The following is a 27662-nucleotide window of genomic DNA, read 5'->3' on the forward strand; positions in this document are numbered from 1 at the left end:
AGAGAGGGTTATATACTGTGTTTATGAGCATATTCTGTTTCTCCAGAGAGCCCTGAATAATACATTTCTCTATCAAAGAGAATTATGCATACAAAAATATATAAATACTCCCCAAAGTGACTTGGATTATGCATTCTAGAAATATTCACTGTTTATACTCAAAATTTAGAGCTTTGGGAAAATTTTTAAAGCTTCGCCTTGGAAAACGTGGCTTCCCAAACATCTTGAATGTAAGAAGAAAAGGGTATTGCCAAACTTACTGAGATGTCACGTCCGCCTGACAGGTAAGTTTATGCCTGAAAGTCAGTCAATGGATCATCTCAGCAGACCTTACATATTGTAAATCTCATTGTTCCAAAAAACTGCCTCGAATGCTAAAAATGGTGCTCGTGACGAATAGAACACATGCTCTTTAGAAGCTGAATTGCTCATATCCTGTCTTTGAGATTTACAGACTAAGCCTTGGGAGTCAGCGATTCTGCCCACCATGCTTGGCACAAACGCACTAGGCCTGTAACCAGCACTGGGGAAGTTTCATACTTGGGTTTTAAGTTTTGGGGTTAATCCACTGTAACCACATTTGTTTCCTTGTGAAGGGACCAGAGACTTCTCATATACTAATCCAAAGAATTTCCTTGGGAATGTCTGCGGCCGGAGCACGGCAGCATATTCTGAATGACCCAAAGCACCTGCTGCCCCTCTCCCCTGGTCATCATGGGAGCAGTCAGCTAATTCCTCCAACCTTGTTATTTTTGGTGAGTGCCAAAGTCATCTAGTCCTTCTTTTCCTCTATTCTCCTACATCTCCATTCTTCTCTCAATTCCTCCTCCTTCATCTCTCCCAACTTTCAAATTATTTCTCCTGGGACAAGGTTAAACGAACTCCTACACACACAACTACTTCTCTGAAGTTCCTCACCCTATTCTTGGCTAAAATGTAACTTGGCTCTTCTCTGAAGTGATCAGTTCTCTGAAATCTTCTCCACTCGTGATTGTTCATCACTAGAATTCACACACCTCGGATTTGGAAGTTGGTCAGCTTCCTTCTTATTCCACATATTTTTCTGCTATGCTTCCCTCTCGTTGCCTTATCATTTTCATGGAGGCACCTCTTTGGTATGAGACTCACAGCCTCCTCCACTCTAGATCCTGCTCTCAGCCTGCAAGTCACTCTGTTCTCTCTGCTCATTGATCTCCAAAAACATTCACTTTAGGCCATCCTCTCCTATGTCCATGCCCTGGATTTTATCAACATTATCCAGAACTACTTCACATCTGAATTATTATTTTCACATTCATTCTCTCATCAAAGCCTCTTTCCTCGAGCCCTGTCACTTCCATTCCCAATCATCATTTCTTCCAGCTCATTAATAGCTCCAAGTCCTTTTGCCCACTTAACATTTTTTAGCCTCCACCTATTTTTGATCCCTTTCCAATGTAAAGTTCATGATTAATTACTTCATCACAACCCCCGTTTCCTAATCTCACACTGTCTTACTCCATTTTCTGCTGCTAAAAGAAGATTGCACAGCCTGGGTAAATTATAAACAGTAGAAGTTAATTTGGCTTATGGTTCTGGAGGCTGGCAAGTCCAAGATTGTGGGACTGCATCTTGTGAGGGCCTTCTTGCTGTGATGTAACATGGTGGAAGGGCACATGAGAGCTTACAACACAGAGATGGAAAGATTGGGCCAAACTTATTTATTAGGAGCCCATTCCCTTGATAACTTACCCTCTCCCAAGATAATGATATGAATCCATTCATGAGGGCAGACGCCTTATGATCTAATCACCTGTTAAGAGTCTCACTTAAAAGTTTTTGTTAATTATTGTTTTTTTTTTTTTTGACACAACTCTTTGCTATGTTGTCCAGTCTGGTCTCAAACTCCTGGGCTCAAGTGATCCTCCCAACTTAGCCTCTTGAAAAGTTACGACTACAGGCCCATGCCAGCATGCCAGGATCCAGAGGACCCACCTGTTAACATTGTTACAGTGTCAATTAAATTTCAACATGCGTTTTAGAAGGAACACGCACAGCACATGCCTACCTGGAAAAATCTCAACATTGGATAAATTTCCTGTCTTCGCAGATACACTTATTAATTCACCATTTGGTAAAATAATATCTAGCGATATCTTCTAGGTTCCAGGAACCAGTAAGGTACTAGGGATACAATAGCGAGAAGCCAGACATGGGCTCTGCTGTATGGCTCTTTTCATCTAGAAGGGAATATAAAAATTCATTCAATAATAAATATCAAAATATAAATATGATGACTGTCTTAGTCTGTGTTTCTGTAATAAAATACTTAAGACTGGATATTTTATAAATAACAGAAATTTATTTCATACAGTTCTGGGGCCGGGAAGTTCAAGATCAATGTGGAGGCAGGTTTGGGGTCTGGTGAAGCCTGATCTCTGATTCCAAGATGTTGCCTTGATATTGTATCCTCCAAGATGATGAAAGGGGATAAAGCTGCTTTCCCAACCCCTTTTATAAGGGGCTGCTAATCCCAACCATGAGGGCTCTGCTTTCATGACTCATTCCCCTCTTCCAGGCCCCATGTCGTAATACGGTAACATTGGTGATCAAGTTTCTAAAACAAACATGGGTGGACACACTCAGGTCACAGCAAGGACCAGCTCCTTCATACGGCTCCAGAGACACTCGGTGACTGAGCGTCTGCTTAGCAGTCTCGGTCCACAGGCAATTCGAGTCTCTTTCCCTGTTATTTCTGTACGATGCTTCCTCTGATTAGAAAATGTCTCCATACTCTCCTTGTGGCCAGACATTCTGATTCTGGACAACTCCTACGTATTCTCTTGGTCTAGGTAAATGTAGGCGCCCTGCGATGTATTCTTGTGGTACCTTATATTTCACTTATTTTGGACGTGACTGATTTCGATGACCAGGTTAATCCTCAGGGAGGAGGGAGTAAAACGGAAGGAGGACGACATTTCCGAGGGAAGGTTATGTTACATGTTGGGAAATGTAAGCAAAGGGTAAAGAAAGGTCAGAAATTGGACAAAGAATTTGGTAGACAGAACTGACTACGCACAGAGAGAGGGGAGACTGGATAGGAAAGAGGAAAAGAGAATTTTAATACCTGCTAGGAGGAGGAAAATGTGTAGAAATGGAGAAATACCCATAGAGAGCTACTGGAGAGCTTTCTGTATGATGTCTACGTAATCTCTCTCATGCTCTTCTCCAAGGAGCACTGCGATGGAGATGAGCATTATTTATTAAGGTTTCTAGTCGTTAAGTTGGGTTTCCTACATTTTCTTTTTTGGGAGATGGGAGAGATGGAAAACTTTGTGTGAAGAAGTAGGAGACAGGAAATTATTATGAACCATAATTTATTGTATATTTCAAAGTAGCTAGAAAAGAATAATTGTAATTTTCCCAACATAAAGAAAAGATAAATGTTGAGATGATGGAAAAAAAACCTACAAATGAGTTAATAAAGTGGACTGGAGAAGTCTGAGCTATATTTTAATTACTTGGTGCTCCATGCATTGTGTTGTAATTGTCTGTTTAATTGTGTGATTTCTCTGATAAATATTAAGCTTCACTAGTACAAGATTCATTAACTTTGCTAGCCCAGTGCCAGTTACAGAATAAGCAATAAGTAAATGTTTAGTAAATGAATCAAAAAATATATTAAAAATGCATGAATAAACATGAAACACAGTATGTTATATATTTCTGAAACATAATTGAATTTGTCAATAAGATACTAGAAGATAGCAATTCAAAGCTGTATAATTATTAATGAGACAGCAATTACAATCAATTTTAATAATCTTTTAGAAATAAGTATACACATTTAACATTATGTATTATTTTTCAATCATTTAATTTTTTAAAAACTTGTTTTAGAAATACATCATTGCATATCTTATCAACTTAAAACCAAGGTAAGCAATGATGTGGATTTTTTTATGCCTATGAGATTATATGCTCATGTAACAGGCAAAAAAGACATCGTTCATAGATAGACCCATTTTTTTACACCATGTTTTTAAAAAAAGGAGAAGAAAGATGAGACCAAGAGAGGGAGAGATTGAAGAGAGAGAATATGAAATGAGTTACAATTGCAAATTGGGTATAAAGCTGTGGAGTGTTAAATAATCAATGAGAAAGATGATTACAAGGAGTGAAACAGCTCATTCATAGGAAAATAATGACAGCTTTATTTTCATAAATATTTAACAAATAACTTCAAAGGACTAGGATTGCGCTGTTCTTGGTTTCTTACACACACACACATACACACACGCCACTAAAATTTCTCTCCCTAGCCCACAACAAAAGACTTTCATTACCTTCCTTTTTGTCACTAGTGCTTAGTTATTTCATACTTTAATGTTTAGTGACTAAAGTTAATGTTTAAATTTTCTCGGTGAGGAAATAATCCAGAACTTTCTGAAACACGAAGCATCACAATTTGCTTTTTTAAAAAATAGTCTATTAATTTCTTATCATCTCCTGATTTAAATCTGAACTACTTTGCATAGCTTGTGTAACTTATCAAACCCCTATCTTAAAAAATCACCTAACCATGTTTGTATTCATAATAAATTATCACCAATAATTGATCACAACTGAACAATTATCACAATGATCATTTTGTGGTTTTCTGACGCATGCCTTGCCTTTTCCTTAATAAATGCTATGATAGATGATTTGCCAACCAGCATAATAAATGTGAAAGTGCAGATACACCATAAAATATTGCATAATATGTTCCCTTAATATGATTAATACTTTTCAGTGTAGCTATTCAATCTTCAGTCATTGATGTGATTCTCCTATAATTTATTTTTGAAGTATTTAAAAGCTAATAAGGAGAAAAATATAATTTTAACATTTTAACATTTCATATTTTCAGTAGAGATTTAAAAATTTCTTCATACAAAGTGGCATAAGCCAGTATATACAAACCCATAGTTAAATATGCCCTTTTGAAAATTGTGGTATTTAAGGAGATTTAGTGTTTAAAGAACATGTGGCTCTCCTTTGCCCTTAATACTGGCTACAGAATATGGAGACACTTCATTTATCTGGTATTGATTTGACATTTTTGGTATTTCATGGTAATTTTTTTCAGAAAATAAAACTTTTTTTCTAATCCCTAATTTGAAAAAATAAAAAAGGTTGGTTGTGTTGCCAAAACTTGTGTTAACCATTTCCTGCTTTTTGAAGCTGATCACCATGAATAAAATTCAATGTGTTCTTAATGGCTCAGTTTTATTCTGAACACATTGTTGTTCTGTTCTGTTACATAATGATGTCTCCAGGGGCTATTGAAGCCTACAGGACTGTTTTCCTGAGCCTGTTTGTTTATCGAGTTGTTTTTTTTTAAAGTGTCTACTTTGGTATTTTTTTAAGTCTTTCTTTTTGATAACGTGACTGTCATCTTTAAGGCCCTGGGAATGTTCATACTTATTTTAATGCTGAGGCTGCCAAATGAAAATAATGACGTTTATTGTATATGAACTATGTACCAGATATTCCTCTATATTCTCTCTCTATATATTACCTCATTTAATTCTCACATGATGTTTTGTCCATTTTACATATGAGAAAATGTAGGCACAAAGAAACTAAAGTATTTGTCCAATGTCACATGGCTAGTAGGAATTTGACCCCAGTTAGCCTGGCTTCAGAGCCTGTATTATTGATCTCTGTGCTATGATCAATAATACAGGCTCTGAAATATTGCACAGTTTAAATGTTGTAATACCTATTTACCTGTAAGGTAAATAGTTACAGGTAAATTTACTTACCGGTAAATAGGTATTGCAACATTTAAACTTATAAATGAATAAATGTATGATAAATAATAGATACATGAAAATTTTAGAAGTCAAAGGATACATAGAAAACAAGAGACAAACCCAATATGCATAAATTTAAGACATATTAAAGTGCCTAGTATGTAGCAGGAAGCTTTGAATACAGAATAACACAGTGTTTCTCATGAAATATGTAGTCTAATGGGAAAAACAGAAATGGGTCAGGTATTAGAATGCAATGAATGTCAGAAAAGGGAAGGTAAAGGAAAGCACAGGGCCCCTGGCAGGAGGAAGCTATCCTATTCCAGCAATAGCCACTCCTAACATTCTGGCTTATTAAGTTAAACATTTCTCACTGTCTTCCTAAGAAGCAATATTTTATATTCTCTTTTCAAGGATTGTATTATATTTTAGGAAGTGAAATTTTCATGTAAAATCTATGACTAATTAAAAATTTCACAAACTGTGAATTTGTTTATACTGAAGTTGCTCTTTAGTTATATCTACAAAGAATTCAAAACTAAAAGGGAAACAAAAAAGGTTTCAGATTAATATGAATAACTAGGATGCTTGTCAGGTCGGTTTTAGGCTATCCCTAAAATTTTGGGAACAGGACTGTTATACTAAGCTATAGATCTTAGGGATACCCAGTTGAAAGACAAAGTTGAGTCCAAACTTAATGGAAAATATACTACTGGAAGTTACACGTTTGTATGCACTTATTAATGATGACAGTGTTCTGCTGAAGGATCACTTGGGGAGTTTATCTGATTCCTGAAAAAACTGGTTGATATGACATAGCTATAGCTTTTATATTACAGTATTTATTGTAAAATACTTTTTTTTTCTTTTTCTGAGATGGGGGTCTCTTTCCTTGTTTGCCAAGGCTGGTCTTGAACCCCAAAAGTCAAGCCATCCTCCTGTCTCAGCCTCCCAAGTAGCTGGAATTATAGGCATGAGCCAGTGTATCTGGCTGTAAAATATTTTTTGGCCTGGGAATGTTTCTGTTTCTCTTTTAGTTAGTATTCAAATACTAACATGATTTCGAGAACAACTGGGGTTTTGCAAGTCTTCTCATGGACTTTATGGGGATTACATAGACTCTCAAACTATTTTAAAAATCTGGTATATTTATTTGCTGTTTGGAAGGAGAGAATCTATGGCTTATAGAAGATTCTCAGCAGGACCCATGGGCAGGAGAATATTAGGAGTGTTGGTGTATGAGAATTCAGGGAGAATATTAGGAGTGTTGGTGTAGGAGAATTCAGGGAGAATATTAGGAGTGTTGGTGTAGGAGAATTCAGGGAGAATATTAGGAGTGTTGGTGTAGGAGAATTCAGGGAGAATATTAGGAGTGTTGGTGTATGAGAATTCAGGGAGAATATTAGGACTTTTGGTGTAGGAGAATTTAGCTGTTACATTTTACTCTTTTATGGATTCCTTTTAAGTAATTCATCTGAATAAATTGATTTGGCAAGGAAGATTACTTTTCTTTATGTATAGAACAGACTAGAAATTCGAAGACTAACACCAAAACTTGGGTTCTCTAAATGTCACAATCAAAAATTATTTTATGGGAAAAGTACACACTAGTAATGGGGTTTAAAGTCATTGTAAGCACCTAACTCCTTTTCCTCTCTGCACTGACTGATTCAACCAGAAAACCTTTGATTATGGCAAATGGCTTATGACTGTGTCTTCCCACTAAACTGAAGATCAAAAGACGGCCCCTTCCCCTCCACTTGGATCGCTATCACATGCTTTGAGAGATAAGGAAAGGAAAACACAGGCTTCAGGGAGAAGCGAAGAGGATGACTCACTGGAGCCCCAGTTTCTCATTAACCTTCTGCTTACTCCGTCAAGGCCACGGTTTCCACCTTTCAAAGTTAAGCAAAGCCAAGAAAGGTCGCATTCGCTCTGCCAAAACTTGAAGATGAATTAATTAAGAGTCATGTGTATCTAAATCATTTAAATAAAACAATATCTCCATTATTATTCATTGTCAATGCACATTAATATTCATTTACTTTGTCTAAGGATTAATTGCAAAGAAAACATTCAGGCTGCAGTTACAAGTTCCAACTTAGTATGAACCTTCTATTTTGAAGATAAACTCAAGTGACTTTGTTTTTTAAAAAAGGCCTAGTTTTATTTACCCAAATTTTGTGGTCAAAAATGGGTACCAGAACTTTAATTAGAAAGTGTTTTTAAAGAATGGGAAAAACCCAGAATTCATAAAATAAAACTGCAGAAGGGGAAAATATAATTAAGTGATCAGAAGTCAACAACGAGTTGAAACTCCATTTGAAAACGAGAAATATGAATCATTAATATGTTTGTTCTTACTTTTCATATTTTGACCATTTCTACTATTTTATCGGAAAGAAATTTTTCAATAATTTAAAACTCTGGTGATTTAATAAAAACAGTTTAACCTTTAAACCTTTAAAATATGATCTTATGATAATTTGAAGTGCAATGTCAAAATTAAAGAACAGGACATCCCATAGCAGTTTCTTTTTCTTGAGTCCCCATTGTGCTTCAAAACCTCAACTGTCTTTCTTTGTCCCAGATACTTTGTGGTACTCATTAAGCTGAAATTACTGGCAAAAAAAAAAAAACACACACACACACACACAACCCACAACAACCTGTGAGTAGTTTGGTGGCTGGGCAAAGGCCTGGGTGGTCTATGATTTCAAGAACTAGTTATGATTATACCAATTAACTCTTTTGATTGTTCTGTGCAAGTTTTATTGAAAAAATGTCCAATGTAGAGACTTTTCCTTCTGGGGTGGGGAAGCTTTTTTTGCCCTTTCCTTGGGTGGTGGAAAGACTTTGCATTTGTAGTGCAAATGTTACAGTTTATTTCACATGCTATACAAAAGTTTTGCCTGGGGTTTTTACTTCTCTTCTAATCAAGTGCCATTTAAAATAAATACACATACAAATAATTTTCTTCACCTGAAACCGTGGCTAAGAATAAAGAAAGATAACTTTATGTAACACTGATTAAAAGTGACAAAAGCTCAGAAAGATAAAATTCTTCTAAATAGACGCCATCCGTTTTGCCAGTGTGAGGGCACAGCTTTAAGAAAACATGTTTTTATTTTATTTGTACACAGTCGTACAATAAAGTATGTACAGATTTAGTCAATGATATTCTTGGAAGTAGAATACAGTTCTATGCTTTATGACAGAATTTTTATGCATTGATGTAAACTCTTACTATAATGTAAAATTAATATAGAAATAAAGCAAATTGCAAAGAAAATAAGGAATTAAGTAATGGACAAATTATTCTTGGCACTAAAATTTACTAATTACTAAAATCAATTTAGTATTGCCCTTTTTCTCCTTTTACTATCCTCCACTCTTTCCCTGTGGGATTTAAATAGAATTAACTCACCATATACATGGAATTTCACAAATCTCTTCTATAGATCCCTCACAGCGTTAGACACTCAAACTATTTTCTTGTCAAAAGTCCTTGCAGGCACTTTTTTCACCTTATAGCTTTTCTGGAACCCAGTGAGGCCATATAGCTTCCAATTGAGGAGATGCAGAGAAGCAAAAGAAAAGAGAGAAGAAAGGAAGGTGTTTGGACACTTTCGCAGCATGAAATTCCATGACATGATGGGTGTTTTGTTTGTTTGTTGCTTGTTTGTTTTTTTAATCAATAGACTCATGTTTCCTTCTCCTAACTCTACACGCCTCTTCTCTTTCTGTAGCCAGATCTAATGATGTCCGAGTATACCTCCCTTCTCAATCATCGCCAGTTGGCATCTCAGTTACAAACAGCCTCTTGAAAGGGAATCCAAATTTGCGAAGTCTTTTTAGAATCTAACTGCTTGAAACAAGTGAAATGTAATAAAATTTATTTATTTTTAAAAAGAAAAAAATATAAACCTTTTATTTCTTTTTTTAAATTTAGATATTAGAAGTTTTAAACTTCAATTTAAATTTCAAACGAGAATAAAACTCGATTCAGCATTGCCCTTTTTTGGTTGTTGTTTTATAACTTCTCCGTTTAGTCAAAGTAGCTAAAGAAATAAATAAAATCCTGGGATAGTTTGTGAAAAGGCTTTCACAACCATTAGAAATGTTCACTTAAATTGAATATTTTTTTCTTATTTCAAGTCTAAACAAATGCATATAGGAGCTTAAAAGCTATTTCAAATATGTCTCAGAAATCCTAGTTACATGAGATTATAGAAGATATAACATAAATGAAACTTTCGTAATCAACTGGAGAACCACAAGGTAATGAATGTGAAGAAACAGCTTGTAAGCTAATGCTTGATAGACAACAGATGACACATGCATGTGTTTACCAGGTTTTTTTTTTTTTTTTCTAGGGGGGGTTATTATAAAAAGAATTTTATCATCCAAATCTATATTGCACTGGATCATATTATACTGAAGCAACTGGAATTTTAAACAGATTACCATCTATTAAAAAAATCAGCAAGCTATAAACAACAAGCAGTCATTCGTAATATTAAACTGAAATGGTTTTTGACCAAGTATGGGTTGGTTTCAATTTCTCAGTAAGTGTCTTAGGTTATTTTCAAAGTAATTAAATTACAGAAATATTATTTTACCTTAATATCATTGTCCTTGGTAATCATGTTTTCTGGTTTAAAATTCGTAAATATGCCTCTGGATGCCACAATTACTCTGTTGCTCCTTTTCCTTGTAAAATACATGAGACCTAACCTATTTCTTATGAAATATTTGTTTAGATCATTTATCTAATGATGTAGGGGTTCTGCAAGGCTCGCATCTGATCCTTCCCCGATTCTCTGATTGTTCTGTCTTGCTAATCTCATCAAGTATCATTTAAATCTCTCTTTTATACTAACAGTTCTCAAATGTAGACCCTCAATCTAACCTTTTCTTCTGAGCGCCAGTTCTCTTATACAATTGCTTAGCTGACATGTACTCCTGAATGTCCTGCAGATATCTTCAACCTAACATGTTAATAATGGAGTGCTTGACTTTTACTGTTACAGCTCTTCAGCCTTCCACATTTCAGCAAATGGTAGCACCTTTGGCAAGATACTCAAGCTTACGTATGTCATTCTTTTTCAACTTTAAAGAAATTTTTGGGCCTGGCACCGTGGCTCACACCTTCAATCCCAGCACCTTTGGAGGTCGAGGCAGGTGGATCGTGAGGTCAGGAGTTCAAGACCAGCCTGGCCAAGATGGTGAGACCCTGTCTCTACTAAAAATGCAAATATTAGCTGGGCATGGTGGTGGGTGCCTGTAATCCCAGCTACTCAGGAGGCTGAGGCAGAGAATTGCTTGAACCCGGGAGGTGAAGGTCACAGTGAGCCAAGATCGCGCTACTGCACTCCAGCCTGGTCCACAGAGCAAGACTCCGTCTCAAAAAAAGAGAAATTTTTAATTGACTATTTTTAGAACAGTTTTAAGGTCTCAGCAAAATTAGTGGAAAGGATAGACTTTCTACCGATTTTCTTCCACACCAGTATGTCAGCCTCCTCCACTACTGACATCCTGCACCCGAGAGGTCCATTCACTGCACAGATTCAGCTACATTGGTGAGTCATAATCCCTGAGTCCATAGTTGATATCAGGGTTCAAAATTGTCATTCTTGATTTCTCCCTTTTGCTTTCCTCTTCCCCACCTCCACCCCCTGCCATCCCTAGTTCAAATTCATCTGCAACTCACATGAATACCACCTACACAAATATTTCCTGAATGTGTCCTTTTTCTTTGTTACTGGCTCTTACTTCACATCTGGAACACAACAGTAGTCTCCTAAATCGCCTTCCCATCTTCACTAGTGCAGGCACACACATGATCTCTAGTAAATGTATTCTTTACATGCCAGGCAAGTCAGTTGACTCCTAGTCTGATGGCTTCTGACCATATTTCAAATGAAATCCAGGGTCTTTTCCATGGAATACAAGATTTCCAATAATCTAGCCCTTGCCTATCTCTCTAACATCTCCTGAATTAGGTTGGTGCAACAGTAATTGCTGTTTTTGCCATTGAAAGTATGGCCAAAATCTCACCTGCAATTATTCTGCACCAGCCTAATACCTCTCTCACTCACAAGCTCATGCCTGTCCAGCCACACTGACTCTCTTTCTGATATTCAGATCTCCATACTTTCTTGTCCGCTCCAGGATCTTCGCACAAGTCATTCTCTCCTGGGTGCTGTTCCACACCACACCCCTTCACATGGCTAGTTCCCTTTCATTTTTAGGTCGCAGTTTAAATGTTTACTCTGGAGGAAAACGCTTCCATTGATCACCTCACCCAAAATAAGCTTATAAGCCAGACTCGATCACTTGCTAACTAACTTTGGGTAAGTTTGGAAACTTCTCTGAGCCTCATTTTTAAAAAATCTGTAAAATGAGTAAAATAATAACACTATGAACTTCATAAGGTTGTTGAAAGGATTGAAGTGGTTGAAAGCAAAGTGCTTAGAATGCACTAGCTGCTGTATGGTAAGCCTACAGAAATTATTATTTCCATGCCTCTTTTTCTCTTCTCTTAATTCATCAACATGGTCAGATTATGCTTTCCCCTCACATGTACTCAACCAACAAACTTGAAACTTTATAGTGCTGGGTTCTCTTTCTCTAATCATTTCATTGCATTGTGCTCCAACATCATAGAAACCTCTTATTAAAGTTCGATTTTAGATTAATTGTCTTTGCTGGTATTCATATACTCACTGGCAGAGTTTTAGATAATAATAGAACTGTTTACTTAAAATATAAAATCTGCTGGGCGTGGTGGCTCATGCCTGTAATCCCAGCACTTTGGGAGGCTGAGGTGGGCAGATCACATGAGGTCATGAGTTCGAGACCAGCCTGGGCAACATGGTGAAACCCTGTCTCTACTGAAAGTAGAAAACTTAGCTGGGCATGGTGGCTCGTCCCTGTGGTCTCAGCTACTTGGGAGGCTGAGGCCTGACAATCACTTGAACCCAGGGAAGCAGAGGCTGTAGTTAGCCAAGACTGTGCCACTCTGCACTCTAGCCTGGGTGATAAGAGTGAGACTCTGTCTCAAAAATATAAAATAAAAATAAAAATAAAAATAAAATATAAATTCTACTGTACTGAATGGTGATAAGGTAATCATAATTTTTTAAAATTTGTGATATTTAACAACAATATTCCTAATCTTCTCCTTAGAATTTTAAAACTGAAGGGGTGAATAGAAAAAAACCTATCACACAAAATATTGAGGCTATTTTATGTGGGAATATGGAAAGGAGAAGCTAGGAACAACCCAAATTACCTGTTGATACCAAACATGCTAGCTTTTGGCATCAACCTACCTTCTCCTGCATTTGTCTACACCTACATTCCTAATCACTCTAAAATTATGAAATCAGCAATGTTAGGAGTTAAAAAATAAATACATTTTAAATGGACAGTTTAAGAAGAAAAGAAAGGAAAGAGGTAACATATTAAATCTGGTTTTGTTCTTTTTTTTTTAATATATCCATGTCAGGAAGTATATAGAGCATTCAATACTAAAAGGAAAACAAGCAAACGAACAAAAAATGTTCTAAAATATTCAGGCAGTGCTTGGGGTGTAGGAGGTAAGGGTTATACATTTTATACAACTAAATAAATGTCAGCATTTTTGTTGATATTGAAAGTATCACCAAGTTTCCTATAAAATTTCAAGTCTAATAGATTTGTTTAACGTAAAGAATTTGAGGTTTTAGTTGTCAAAGTTACATTTCTTTGTGAATTTAAGATTTCTAGTCATCTTTCTTTGCACAATGTTTAGCTTTAATTACCTGCACACAGCAATATACCAACTGCACACAGCAATAATTTTATACTTATGTTGACAAGAGCTTAACTACCCTCAGAGCACCACAAAATCCATCATCTCTAATCCCAGTGGCTCTGGAAAAATAACAGTAAAGAAATCTCAGCTTAATTTAAATCTGTAATAAGCCAAAGAAGGAATAAAGATAACTATCCCCGGATTAGTACACATTCAGAGATTTTTAAGAAAATAATTACTGCAACTTTCTTACGTGGAATAGCTAATTTTGCAAGGCAAAAGTTAGAATAAAATAAAAAGACACAAAGAATTTCACTACATAATTATATGCTACCTAACGTAGCAAAATCTCTAACTTGATTTCAATGACTCCTACCCCCCCAAGTGGACTAACAGTGTTATTTTTGTTAACAGCTTCTAGAATAAAGTATCCAAATAGCAAGCTGAGGAAGGTAAGTTTCCATAGAAAGAAAGCTATTTTCTTACAAATTTAGGTTCCAAATTTAGGTTTACAGATTTTAGCACTGAATTACTTAGCAGGCAGCATAAAGCATGCCTATATAGTTTTACATTTATATGACTACATAGAAACATATGTAAACATACAACTTTCTCTGCAACTTACAATTTTAGTACAAAAAAATAGTTCAGTGTAACTCAGATTAGAAATTTTTTAAAGGAGAGTTGACTCCTAAACACAAAATATAAACATTAATTAATAGATAAGATCTTATAAGATAAAATAAATACCTATAAAATGTTAGCAAGGTTTTATCTGCCACAGGTAATTTGAGTGTTTATTTCTTAAGTTAATTGACCAACAACAGTTCCTAGAAACAAAATGGAAACATTCAAATGATTCAAAAATCAGGGTGTTATTTAAGAAAACAAAGATTAAATTAAGCTAAAAGTATTATGTAGAGGAAAAGCCAAAATTTTTGAAGTCACAAAAAGCTCTGTTCCAGTTCTGAATCACCATTTACAACACTGGTGGCCATTGCCATATTTGTCCCATCTGTCAAATTGAGTACATGTAACTGAATGAGTAGAGGTGTTATGATAAATTCCATGACATGTGACTAGAGCTAGCCTAAATATGACAACAATAATCATACTTGTGATACAAGTAAATAAGTAATGAGGACATCCTATATGTATGTTTTAAGGGCTCTCATGAATAATCCCATTAAAACTCATAAATTATTCCATTTCGTGTCTCTTATTATCCCTGTTTTATGGTTAACGAAACTAACTAATGCACAGAGAACTTGAGCACTTGTTCAATTTCATACCAATATTAGTGGCTGAGAAAAAGTTTCCACCTAAGTGCTTGTCTCCAGAGCCCCTCTTTTAATTAAGCGCCGCACTGATGACATCCACTAAAAGTTCAATACTTAAAATATTAATCTGTTCATCTACATATGCACAAACTATTTTCCAAATGAAGAATAATCTTAAAAACAAAAATCATAACATCCTATAAATAAAAGTTTTAACGTAAAAGACAAGTACCTCTGAGTTCATTAAGAGCCTGCTTGTCTTGTATTACGTTAATGCTAATGCAGAACTTCGGAACCTGACCATCAGTGTTATCTCCACAGTGCCCCATCTGCCAAGCCCCTACTCTATCTACAATAGCTTACCTTGGACCAGCTCAAATCCCAATCCGTTAACACCAAGTTCATTATAAAAAGAACTCAGAATAAACTAGACCAGATATCTGACATTTATATAGACTACGAATACATGAAGAAGAAAAAACTCTACGATTAAAAGTATATTTTCAGCCAGGTGTGTTGGCTCAGGTCTGTAATTCCAGTATCTTGGGAGGCCAAGGCAGTCGGATCACCTGAAGTCAGTAGTTCGAGATCAGCCTGGCCAATGTGGAGAAACCCCGTCTCTACTAAAAGTACAAAAATTATCCAGGCGTGGTGGTGTGTGCCTGTAATCCCAGCTACTCCAGGAGAATAACTTGAACCCAGGAGGCAGAGCTTGCAGTGAGCTGAGATTGTGCCACTGCACTCCAACCCGGGTGACAAGAGCAAGACTTTGAATCAAAAAAAAAAAAAAAAAAAAAAAAGCCAGGCGCGGTGGCTCACGCCTGTAATCCCAAAATTTTGGGAGGCCGAGGTGGGTGTATCACCTGAGGTCAGGAGTTCGAGACTAGTCTGACCGATATGGTAAAACCCTGTCTCTACTAAAAATACAAAAATTAGCCGGGCGTGGTGGCACGTGCCTGTAGTCCCAACTACTCGGGAGGCTGTGACAGGAGAATTGCTTGAACTCGGAGGAGCCGAGATTGTGCCACTGCACTCCAGCCTGGGCGAAAATGAGACTCCGCCTCAAAAAAAAAAAAAAAAAAAAAAAAGCATATTTTCTTTCTCTGTGAGAGAAAATAGACCCTATAGGTTAGTCATAAAAGTCATGAACATATAATATTCATAGGCAAGTCAGCAGAGACATAACCCTGGGACTATGCTAGAAGCTAGCAGTAGTGTCTTATATGATTATTGTATGGGATATGTTTCATAGTCACTTATAATTGCGTGACCACAAAATTGTTTCACACAATTTAAGCTTCTATATATTTTAAATTAAAAAATCTTTTTTTTTCTTTCTTAGTATAAAAGTACTATATAGAATCAGAGCAGGCAAAATATTGTGACCCCTAGCTATTACTTTATAAGGAAGTGATGGATTTTCTGCCACCTCCCACTCTGGGTGATGGTGCCTCCTGGAACTGCTCTTTCTGTGACTGCTGAGGGCAGAGTGATCTGAGGAAACATGATTGTTTCTCTGCAGATTCTTTTCTTAAATTGGAGGCAGAACCTAGACCCATGGTTTTGGGCCTTGGCAACACTTTAGAATCATGTGGGACGTTTTAGAGGAATGCCTGTGTCTAAGGCCTCATCTGGGAACATGTAATTATTTGGTTAGAGTAGGTCAGTAATTTTAACCTCTCTTGTGCACCTGGGTTGGGGCCGCTGCCCTAGACTAAGTGTAATGGAGTTGTTTGCTGCTGCTTCCCCTCCTCATCCTTTTCCTTCTCCTCATTCTCTGATTTCTCTCGTTCCTCCCTCTTCTTGTTCTCCTCCTCCTTCTCCAACTCCTACCTCCTTTTTCTTCTTCTGAATCCAAGAGAAGATGAGAAGTCTAGATTTCCTCTGGGTACATTGTTTGGGTACTTAGTGATACTTCCATTAAGGAAGGTTGCGATATCTCCTATAAAAGCACTGGAAAGATAAACCCTAGAAAGAAAAAAGAAATGCCTAGTAACTTTAGTAGCACTTGAATATAGTACCAGTTTTAAATTTCCTTTTCAACATTATAATGTCTTTCTGCTATTTCAGAACATTAGAGTTTTATTAAATGATACATTAAAACTAATCTGTATTGTGTGGAAGCCTGGAGGGGGCTCTGTGGAGTGGTACCTTCCTCAGGTGATGGGCATGAACCTAAAGAAGAAACCTCAAATGATAATAAAAAAAGGAACCGAAGAAGTTTGAAGTGGACGGGGAACAGGTGTTACCTGAGGGGGAAAGAAAAAAAAAAAGCCCTACAACCGAAATGTGTTTATGCAACATGTTAGCAGTCTTTTGAGTGTACAAGCATGTTTCCATTTGTGTTTCCTCAGAGAAATATCCACGGCCAGCAGAACACTTGGGGCATGGAAAGAAATCAGGCTGTTGCTACTTGGGTATTGAAGAGAAGGCTGAAATCTGAAGATTGTGAGGTTGCTTCAGTTCGTTTTAGAAAAACAAACGTGTGCACGCAAAAAAGAAATCACATACACACACATACCCATAATCCTATCTTACCTGCCGAGATATACTTTGTTTATACCTTGTTGTATTAGTCCGTTTTCACGCTGCTATAAAGAACTGCCCAAGAAGAGGTAATTTGTAAAGGAAAGAGGTTTAATTGACTCACAATTCTGCAGGGCTAGGGGGGCCTCAGAAAACTTACAATCATAGCAGACGGTGAAGCAAGGAAGGAGAAGTGCAAAGTGCCAGGAAGGAGAAGTGCAAAGTGAACAGGGGAAAACCCCTTGTAGAACCGTCAGCCCTCATGAGAAATCACTATCACGAGAACAGCGTGGGGAAACCGCCTCCATACTCTAATCACCTCCCAAGAGGTCCCTCCCGCAACACGTGGGGATTATAATTTGGATTACAATTCAAGATGAGATTTTGGGTGGGGACATGGCCAAACCATATCACTTGTTTTATTTTTATTCAATAATGTAATTACAACCTACCCGTCTGCTTTCTAAATTTCCCTTTTCAAAAACTTAACATAGCATATGTTCTGATTATAATAATGTGTCAATAAATTTACTGTATCCACTTAATGGCAAGAGTACATTTTAAATAATTAATTTTGAAACAACTAAAAACAAATCTTAGTATACTTTAAAGCTATACGTCCATGGTCTCATAACTCTTTCAACCAGCCTCATGGAAAATTGCCTTCAATAAATGCAGAAACAAACATGAATTTATGTCTCCCCCAAGACTTTTGTACATTTGGAATATTAAGAAAAAAAAATCCTCTTAATGTGTTTAAATTCTGAGACTTAGAAGAGAAGGAGGTCTTTTTTCCTTAAAGCTAGATTGTATCTTTTAAAACCTTTGTTCTCTGAATTTTTGTAGAATATGGTCTAAATAAACCCTGGGGTTGATCCATAGTCCTGTAGGGCACACTATAAAAAGTCCAGTTAAAGTCTGTCAGTTCTAAGCCCTAATCTAGGTAGGCTTCATGTATAGAGGATTGTAAGGTAGGGTTAATTTGCAGGTCCTTGTGAGAGCTGGACTTCAAAGCATTCATGAACCCTTCCCTGATGGTTATATATAAAATGCCATATGCGTTTGTAAACGTGTTTTCTTTTTTTTTTCCCCCCGCGGGAAGAAAATCATTGTTCTCGAAGGGAGCAAAAACTACAGAAAAAAGTAAGATTTGTTCTGCAGTATGTAAATTGCTTCAAGTACTCTCTGATTTCTACTTGGGAATATGGCAAGGAGGACAGCTTGTTTTAGAGACTTTGTTTTTTCAGCTCGTCCTTGCAAGATCCAGTGGAAGGGGTTTTACTAATTCCTCATATCCTTCAGGAAAGTTGTCCCCTGGAGGAAACTCAGGGACATTTGCAGAGGCATGTTGGAACTTTGTAGTCAGAGAGACACGCCACTAATTCGGAGATGTTTACTAAAGACAGCCAATGCTGTGCCCTTATAGTCTGAAGAACAGTCTATGGCTATGGTCTGCTTTTCAGCCCTCTCCTACTTCCATTCTCCATAAATTAAACACAATCAATATTTTATGACACTCTCCAAAGGAGCTACTATGCTTTGCTTTAAACAATATGGAAGTTTTTTTTTTCCCCCCCCCTACTCGTTGTATACCAGAAATTTAAACTTCGCCACATAGTGGAGTTTGATTTAAAAGAAATAGCCACACTTTCTCAGAGACGAAGCCTAAGTGTGAAGGCCTTGCTGGCGACTATGTGGTTGCCCACCTTGGAGAAGCCCCTGGAAGCATGTTGGAAACGCAGACAGAATCTCAGGTCCACCCTAGTGTGACCAAGTCAGAATCTGGTTTTTAAACACATTCAAGTTTGAGAAGCACTGTTTGTTTATACTATTTAATTTGCATTTTCTACAGGTTTCTGTGTGTGCGTGTGTGTGTACACACTAGGAGGTGGACTAGGGTAGAAAACATAGTCTCTATTAGAATTTTCTCACTTTTTGTCTTTGTAAAATCCCAAAGGACTTGAGTGACTGCTGTCAATCGGAACTCAGGGTCCAGCTGGGTCACCTTAGATAAAGGATGACAGCCAGTGATGAAGACTTGGGAGGTGCCTGCTTGTTACCGGGATGGGGAGCTCTGGCCGTGACCTGGTGCCCAGCACTACACATTTTCCCCCTGGGGGATGCTGCCATGTTCAGTGCCCTTCCAAGATTATCAGTATCTCACGAGTTGCTCTGCAATTTTAAGAAAGGCAAAATATCTCTATATTTTGTGTATTGGGATTTTAATATTTCATTTTGATTTTTGAAAGATAATGGAATGGCTTTAGTTTTGGATGTATCCCTCCAGCTCCCTCCTTCCCCTTTTGTTTACAGAGTATCAGTTGGAATGCAGATATCTAGAAAATACTAAGTATTACTTAAGAGTTATCTCTGATTGAAATTTCTGATTGGCTGGAATATATAAAATGAATAACAATTTAATATTCAAAGCCACGTTCAGTGGGGGAGTTCCAATTCTGAATGTATGAAAGACAGCACTAAAACAAGCTAATTTTCTATATTAGATTTAAAACATTTTCAATCCATCCATTCTGTTCTATTACATAGATCACATTATAAGACTATAAGTCTAATAAATAGGTTATATTGATTTTCTGGTGATTAAGGGAATGCGTTACCAATGAAAAAATTAAACCAAAGGAATTACTTATAATAAATTATTGTGTGAAGCTTATTATTTATTCTTGACTTGCATAAACAAATCTTTGAATTTTGGGGCTATTTTCATTTTCACGTTGCTAAAAAAAAGTGATCCTATTGGTCCTAGAAACTTATAATGATGAAAGAAAAGCCTTCTTCTCCACAATCTGAACTTTTTTAAATCTGAAAATGAGGCCAGTGATGGCTGACAGATAACTGTTTTGAGCATTTTTAAAAGTTAACATTTCTTGATTTCTGTTTGCTATGAATCAGACATTGTTTTCAACATTTTACAACATATGAATGGTTCTGAAACTTGAAGCATAGAAGCGTATTTAAATTCTGTACCTGCCTTTGCTTGCCAGTAAAATGCCCACAAGACTCCGTGAAAATGAACTTGTCAGGGTATTGCTAACCAGTTAAAAATGCGAACTCTCAGTGCCCCCATCCCACCACCACCCCGCGGGAAACTCTGAGGGTGGGGCTAGGCCAGCTCTCTGTGGTTTCGATGCCCAGGGAAGTATGAGAATCCCTGGTATAAGCAGAGTCCGTAAGACTTTGTCATTGCAGAGCTTGAAGAAAACCTTCATTGGTGAGATGAGGACTGTAACCATCTTCTATAGAGGTTAACTAACAAAAGAAGGGAATACTGGAGATGAACTGTTGACTGTTTCAGTGTTACTAAAGCATGACTGTTTTAGTAAATGGCCTTGAGAAAGCGCGGAAGAGTTTACCAGGAGAAGTGGATTTAGGAAAACGCGGAAAGCATTAGTTGCTATTTTTTCCCCACCATTACTGCTTCATAGACTTTTACTATCATTTTTGTCACTTCAGACACATGTGTAGTAATAAGAGCACAGACACTGGAATCCAAGATAATGTTAAAATTCTCACATGGCAAATATAATAAATATTAACATTAAATGAAAATATAGGCCGGGCGCGGTGGCTCACGCCTGTAATCCCAGCACTTTGGGAGGCCGAGGCGGGCGGATCGCGAGGTCAGGAGATGGAGACCATCCTGGCTAACCCGGTGAAACCCCGTCTCTACTAAAAATACAAAAAACTAGCCGGGCGAGGTGGCGGCGCCTGTGGTCCCAGCTCCTCGGGAGGCTGAGGCAGGAGAATGGCGGGAACCCGGGGGGCGGAGCTTGCAGGGAGCCAAGATGGCGCCGCTCACTCCGGCCTGGGCCAGGGAGCGAGACTCCCTTTCAAAAAAAAAAAAAAAAAAGAAAATATAATAAGTTAGAAAAGCTTAAAACTTCTGAAAATCAAAGATATGTGTATCAATAAATTTGCAATACTTTTCATTTTACACATAAAAGTAGCTGGCTTTAAACAATCAAATATAACGCCCTATGTCTGTGAAGTTGCAAAGAAATTAGCATAACCTCCTTACTGTTCATGGCCATGGAGATGGGCATACTCTTTTGATGACTGAAGAACAAAACGTATGAAAAGTCAAAGATGGTCATTGCACCTGACTCAGTAATTCCACCTACATACCTCTAACCTACAGCATCTAGGTATAAAATTTATTGATGTTGTATGCTGTCTTCCTCCCTCAAATGTACAAACACTCGATTATTTTTACTTATGTTTCTCATATACTTTATATGTACATTATAGGGCTTTTCATATTGTATTATTAGTATTTTTGTTTACTTGTCTATGGTAAGATCCCTTAAAATCTGTTTTCCGTTTCTTCCAAAGTAAATAGAACTTTGTTTTCATTCAAATGGGCACACTTTCTTCCAAAATAAAGATACTGTCTAGTATGACTTGTAGCTAAGTGTCACTAGGACATGAAGTTCTGGCCAAGTTCATAAATAGAAGTTTTATGTGGCAGTTCTGGGGACTCTTTCTTAAAATACGGCTGGCATCCACCCTTTGTCCTTGCTCTTCGTTTTTCTGCTTGACGTGTAAATGTGGGTTCTGAAATTATCTTAGCCCACACAGAAGTTCACCACGTAGTGACGGCAAAACAGAAAGCTAGCAGCTGGCTTGCCCGCACTAAGATTTCTACATGTGGATACTTATTTGAAAAAAATAAAAACAAACTTTTTTTTGTTGATGTTTTTAGGGTCGCTTATTCATAGGCCATCTTAATCACAAATTATATAAAATCTTTGTGAACTCCTTCAGGGCAGAAACCATAATTTATTTACTTGCTTTCAGTACATGCTACATAAAAAATACTGTGTAAACTCAGTTTCTGAATAAACCATAATAGACTTCTGAAGTGTTCTTAAATTAAGGCTTCCAGATTAAAAAATAGTATAGCATTTACTCTACTATTTAAATTATAGCAGTAATTTAAATTATTTTTAAAATACAAATATGTATGGGTAGGCTTTTAAATATCTACACAAAAGTTTATGTACTGATTACAGATTATTTTATTTTTTCAAAAATATCTATTTTCTAAATGAAATATTTATATACTTATGTTTTAATATTCTTATAAATCCTGTATGACTGTTAGCATTACTTTAGAATCTCTTCTCCATATCTCAATGTTGTGTTGCTAAGCAAGGAAACTTTATATGTGATTTTAAAATTAAAAAATAGCAACCTATGAGAATAAATGACTAGAATTTTCACACTTATGATTCGAAATTATATTTCCTGAGAAGTATTGTGTGAGCCATGCTGTTCAAATGACAATGTCAATGTTAAAACGCACTCAAGAATTAATAGCTTTTCAAATCAGGATGTATTTTGGTTAATGCATCGGTATTAAAAAAGAGGTAAGTTTCAGTTTAGGTTTTACACTCTACAGGGGAGAAGGCCAGCATTATTCTCCAAATACACGAGTACAGTACCTGCTATTTAGATGTCCTGCATGGCAAGAGGGGGAAAAAAAGCCCAAAGTGAATATATGTCTAAGATAATGTCTTCCATTTATTTTTCAGGTTACCTTTGTAATAGAGTAACCTTAGGTAAATTTTACCGCAATTAGATCTATCCATTAGTTATTTCTGCTTTATGTGACTACTTAGAAAAGACATGTCAGTTAGCACATAATGCCTTATGACATTTTGTTTTAAAGTACTGTTAAGTTTTCATTTATTTGTTGCTAATTGCCCCAGCAGGATGGTAAACTGTCCGAGGATGAGAAGGATACACGTCCTGTGCGTTATTCGTGGCATGTGGGATAGAGCTCTTACCACTGCTTGGCTCTTTTTTTTTTTTTTTAAAAAGAAAGTTCATCTAAAATAAATCATTCATTTTAAGGGTTCATAAGTCAAGTATACAAAATGACCAATTTTTAAAAACAATAATAGCATAAAAATAATAATAAAATCATCTCTAGAGGCTGAATACAGTAGTTGTAGGATGATATTAATAACAAATGTATGTTATAATTAATAGTTTATAATTAATATAAGGGTAAAACAACCATTTTTCTAAATACTATAAATACATGCACTCTCTATTATAAAATAGATTTATTCATTGTGACACCACGGAAGGCTCTAGTGATACAATGGTGGGCAAGACAGAGTCACCCTTTCACGCTTACAGCAGGTGATATATCAGAATGAATTAAGAATGCAGATTTGACCAGAGGGTAGAAAGCACAGTGCATACAGCCAGATGACTTCAGGTTAAAATCCCTGCTTTGAGGCTTGCTGACTGACTTTTATGTAGTCTATTAAATAAAGGTGACATTTCTGGCAGCCATACCGAGGCTATGTGATCCCTCATTCTTTACAAACCCATGGGATGATGGAGGCCAAATAGTTTGACCTTTTTCTGGCAAAACTAGCCTAGAAACACACCTGATAGAAACTACTATTAAAAAAAAAAAAAACTACAAGATTTATGTCATTCTTTCTTAAATAAAACTTATTAAAACCAGATAAATTTATATTATTTATAAAAGCTAAGATACATAGAACCCTTAAAGGAAAAGATTAATTAAAACTAACTTGCATGCAAGTTTTATAAAGAATTTATAACCATTTCCTAAGGTTTCTATATCTATCTAAAAATTATACGAGGTATTTTGCATAAATGCAAACAAATGAGAGTTATTGAATATAAAATTCATAAACCATGTAGCTTCAATATTTTGTCATATAAGACAGTTATTATATTCAGCTTTAATTGCATCAATACAAATTAGTATATGCCTTATCACAGGAAAAATATGATTGTAAGAAGCACATTTACAAATTATTATTATATATTGAGTAGTATAAGAAAGTAAGTCTCCCTTAATTAAAGGCTTGGCTTCAAATTAGAATCCACAGGATATAATAAAAAAAATGTGTGCTGAGAAGAAAACTTGAGTGGTTAATGTATTGATGAAAACAAAGTTTTAATTAAATTAATAAATATTGCCAGCAGCAATAGTAATGGTAATTCAGCTCTTAACAGTAGTTAAGATGTAACAGCATTGAGCATGCACCACACTGCTTCTATCTCTGTCCCAGAGAGAACCATGGTCCCCGGCTGTGGAGGCCCATCAGTTTACTGAAACCAAAGAATATGCTAATATTTTACTTCCGTATCTATCTTTTTATTGCTTCTCTTATAAAGCAAGGGGGCAGGCAGTGTGGCAGAGCAGGTGAGATAGCAGTAGAATAAAACTGGCGGTACTCATGGCTCATAGAACCTTTACACTGGCTTCCTGGTTGCACATTCCTTTCATATTCCCTTTTTCTTAGCCTCCAAACACAGATTACCCTAACCTAGGACTTCTGTTGTATGGTCTCTTTGCCAAAATGGAGACTATTTTACAAAGCTAAGGGAAAGAAATATGTTTTTACCTTTTTTACGGAATTATTTTCCCCATAAAAATATTTCATAGATGTATTTGTGTAGAAGCAGTGTTACGAGAAGCATTTTATTTTCCCTGAAACATCTGCAATGGCTTCTCTTTTCATCAGTTTTCACCCCATTTCTTAGCAGTTTTGATAGGACTGAGTGGGATTCCCTTCAGACACAGAAAGGACAATAATATGGGATGCAAAGAGTACTTCCCATTCCTTAGGGTCAGAGGAGCCTGTTTTCCTATGTTTAAACATCATGATCTGGAATCCTGAACTTAAGAGTACAATATCTTCTTGAGAGAAGTATGCCCCTCTCTCGCTGTCCTACAAAAAAGGCATCTCATGTCAAGTTTGCCTCATAAAATGCCTCACGTTCTATTTTTCATGGCAGATTTTCCAGTTGCCCTCTTAGCCATCCTCTTCCTCCAAAGAAATATGAAACCACCCCAACCACTGCAGTCAACTTTTCTATTTTCCTATTTCTCAAATTACACTTTCAATTCCTCAGAAATAAACTATAAATGACTCTCAGGACTCTGAGCCAAAGCTTAGCCATCATATCCCCGTGACCTGCACACACCTACACATCCAGACGGCTGGTCCCTGCCTTAACTGATGACATTCCACCGCAAAAGAAGTGAAAATGGCCAGTTCCTGCCTTAACTGATGACATTACCTTGTGAAATTCCTTTCCTTGGCTCATCCTGGCTCAAAAGCTCCCCTACTGAGCACCTTGTGACCCCCACCCCTGCCCGCCAGAGAACAGCCCCCTTTGACTGTAATTTTCCTTTACCTACCCAAATGCTATAAAACGGCCCCACCCCTATCTCCCTTCACTGACTCTTTTCAGACTCAGCCCACCTGTACCCAGGTGATTAAAAAGCTTTATCGCTCACACAAAGCCTGTCTGGTGGTCTCTTCACATGGATGCGCATGACATTTGGGTGCCGTGACTTGGATCGAGGGACCTCCCTTGGGAGGTCAATCCCCTGTCCTCCTGCTCTTTGCTCCGTGAGAAAGATCCACCTATGACCTCAGACCGACCAGCCCAAGAAACATCTCACCAATTTTAAATCCGGTAAGCGGCCTATTTTCACTTTCTTCTCCAACCTCTCTATCCCTCAACCTCTTTCTCCTTTCAATCTTGGCGCCACACTTCAATCTCTCCGTTCTCTTAATTTCAGTTCCTTTACTTTTCTGGTAGAGACAAAGGAGACGTGTTTCATCCGTGGACCCAAAACTCCGGCACCGGTCACGGACTCGGGAAGACAGTCTTCCCTTGGTGTTTAATCATGCGGGGACGCCTGCCTGATTAGTCACCCACGTTTCAGAGGTGTCTGACCACGCTGCAGGGACGCCTGTCTTGGTCCTTCACCCTTAGTGGCAAGTATCGCTTTTCTGGGGGGGCAAGAACCCCCCAACCCCTTCTCTCTGCTTTTCTGTGGGGCAAGAACCCCCCCGACCCCTTCTCTCTGCTTTTCTGGGGGACAAGAACTCCCCGACCCCTTATCTCTGCATCCCGACCCCTTTCCCACTTTTCTGGGGGGCAAGCACCCCCCGACCCCTTCTCTCCATCTCTCTCTCTTTTCTCTGGGCTTGCCTCCTTCGCTATGGGCAACCTTCCACCCTCCATTCCTCCTCCTCCTCCTCCCTTAGCCTGTGTTCTCAAGAACTTAAAGCCTCTTCAACTCGCACCTGACCTAAAACCTAAATGCCCTATTTCCTTCTACAACGCCGCTTGACCCCAGTACAAACTCCACAGTGGTTCCAAATAGCCAGAAAATGGCATTTTCGATTTTTCCATCCTACAAGATCTAAACAATTCTTGTCGTAAAATGGGCAAATGGTCTGAGGGGCCTGACGTCCAGGCATTCTTTTACACATCGGTCCCTCCCTAGTCTCTGTTCCAAATGCAACTCGTCTCAAATCTTCCTTCCCTCTTGCCTGTCCCCTCAGTCCCAACCCCAAGTGTCGCTGAATCTTTCTAATCTTCCTTTTCTACAGACCCATCCTCGCCAGGCTGAGCTACGTCCCAATTTTTCCTCAGCCTCTGCTCCCCAACCCTATAATCCTTTTATCACCTCCGCTCCTCACACCCGGTCTGGCTTACACTTTCATTCCACGACTAGCCCTCCCCCACCTGCCCCGCAATTTCCTCTTAAAAAGGTGACTAAAATTAAAGACATAGTCAAGGTTCATGCTCCTTTTTCTTTATCCGACCTCTCCCAAATCAGTTAGCGTTTAGGCTCTTTTTCATCAAATATGAAAAACCCAGCCCAGTTCATGGCTCATTTAGCAGCAACCCTGAGACGCTTTACAGTCCTAGACCCTAAAAGGTCAAAAGGCCATCTTATTCTCATATACATTTTATTACCCAATCCACTCCCGACATTAAATAAAACCCCCAAAATTAAATTCCAGCCCTCAAACCCCACAACAGGACTTAATTAACCCACCTTCAAGGTGTACAATAATAAAGTAGAGGCAGCCAAGTAGCAGTGCATTTCCGAGTCGCAATTCCTTGCCTCCACTGTGAGAGAAACCCCAACCACATCTCCAGCGCACAAGAACTTTCAAATACCTGAACCACAGCAGCCAGGCGTTCCTCCAGGACCGTCTCCCCCAGGAGCTTGCTACAAGTGCCGGAAATCTGACCACTGGGCCAAGGAATGTCCGCAGCCCAGGGTTCCTCCTAAGCCGTGTCCCATCTGTGCAAGACCCCACTGAAAACCGGACTCTTCAACTCGCCCGGCAGCCACTTCCACAGCCCCTGGAACTCTCGCCCACGGCTCTGACGGACTCCTTTCCAGACCTTCTCGGCTTAGCAGCTGAAGACTGACACTGCCTGATTGCC

The 27662-nt window shown here is 37.7% G+C and overlaps 1 protein-coding gene across 15 annotated transcripts in view; it reads right to left on the reverse strand.

Annotated features, from left to right (window-relative positions):
* LOC105485558 (roundabout guidance receptor 2) overlaps positions 1-27662 on the reverse strand; it is a 1382758-nt gene that overhangs the window by 972591 nt on the left and 382505 nt on the right. The gene's annotated exons all lie outside the window — the stretch shown is intronic.

This window comes from Macaca nemestrina, chromosome 2, assembly GCF_043159975.1.
Source record: "Macaca nemestrina isolate mMacNem1 chromosome 2, mMacNem.hap1, whole genome shotgun sequence".
In the NCBI taxonomy this organism is placed as follows: domain Eukaryota; kingdom Metazoa; phylum Chordata; class Mammalia; order Primates; family Cercopithecidae; genus Macaca; species Macaca nemestrina.